Source organism: Siphateles boraxobius, unplaced genomic scaffold (assembly GCF_051911475.1).
Source record: "Siphateles boraxobius isolate OS27281-9 unplaced genomic scaffold, OSU_SipBor_1 66, whole genome shotgun sequence".
Lineage (NCBI taxonomy): Eukaryota > Metazoa > Chordata > Actinopteri > Cypriniformes > Leuciscidae > Siphateles > Siphateles boraxobius.
This window is the reverse complement of record NW_027509193.1, coordinates 1,241,826-1,243,305: the sequence shown is the minus strand read 5'-3', so window position 1 is coordinate 1,243,305 and position 1,480 is coordinate 1,241,826.

Here is a 1,480-nt window from a genome sequence, read left to right as displayed (position 1 = left end):
TGGCTGAATTAATATTACAATCAATTAATCAGTTCTTCCAACGAACTCTTTTGATTATTAATTTATTCTAAGAAAAGGGTATCTTCCATGACCACAGAAGAATAATTATTTCTTCGCCTGTACAGTACTTTGAGCCAGTAGCAAAAACCGTGATCGTAAAGTGACTTGTATTGCAAACAAAACAGAACCAAATACATATTATGTACAAGTTTTATTAACTAAATATAGATATTTATATGAATATAAATAAACTAAACAACATACACACATGAATACATAAATAGGTTAGTGATAGGATGAAATTGGAAACCGGAAGAGGCTCTATGAGAAGAACCATCAGAATTTCATTTTCACATTTCATTGAATTGAATACTTGCATTTGTAATGGGAACAATTCTTGAAGTTGTTGAAAATTGAAGTCGTTGATGGTTCCGGCAGTGTCAAGTGGAAGTTGGTTGAGCGTTCTCTTTCTCCAGGAACGCATGACTGGTTTGGTGAAGGCCACGCCGAGCACCCAGGAGAAGTGAGGAAGTCGGAAGGATGGGTGATTGGAGTCGTTGTTGGTTGGAGTCTTTGTTCCAAAACTCTTGAGATTGTCCTTGGTTCTTTGTGAGAGAGTCATTTCTCTCCTGCCTGAGCCCATATCTGGTTGGAATCGAGGCCTGCTGGGCCCTGGGGCCCCCGTGGAGGGGGTTCCCCAGTACCACCAGAACAGTGTTGCGGCTGGATGAAAGAACTAAGAGAGGGAGGTCACATGTGGACTGTCTCTAATAAGGCCTGGAGAAGATCCTCCCCTAAGGGTTGAACTCGACCAATCAGAAAGGGGACATGTCTGAGAGGGAAAGTGGCTCTTAGTTGATTTACGGATTTTTGTCCCTAGCATGATTATACCTTCATTAATGCTAAAATAGCTATAACACATCCACACTGCATTCTAGAAGAAGGTGATGTACATCAAAGTGTGAGTCATTAAATGAGGATTAATTAGGTAGGAGGCATGATACAGGTGAGGTTACATTGATCGTTAGTTGGTTGTATACCAGGATACATACCATAATATATACCTAATAGTATACGAGACAGTAAACCATTTACACTGTTTCTTTCACAGTTTTATGCATGTTCATTTATAGATCAGTTAGTCTATGATTAATGCAGCAAAGTCTGTTTTAAAGAGGGTTTCTGTTTCATAGTCTCTCTCTTGAGTATGTGGCCACATTCCTCGGAGGACGTAAAATCTCCTTATCATGCCCTGTAACATGACACTGTTTCTGCCCTTGTGTTTGTTCATTTGGGCAGTGTGAGGAGTTTCATAAACCTTTGTATATAATGAATAATTAGTATGTGTCTGATTGGTCCATACCCTACAGTAACGCATTACTTTTTCAATTTACAACAAAATATCTGAGTTACTTTTTCAAATAAGTAACGCTAGTTACTTTTTCACATTTATTGACTGACAGCTCTCCTGTGCATTTGC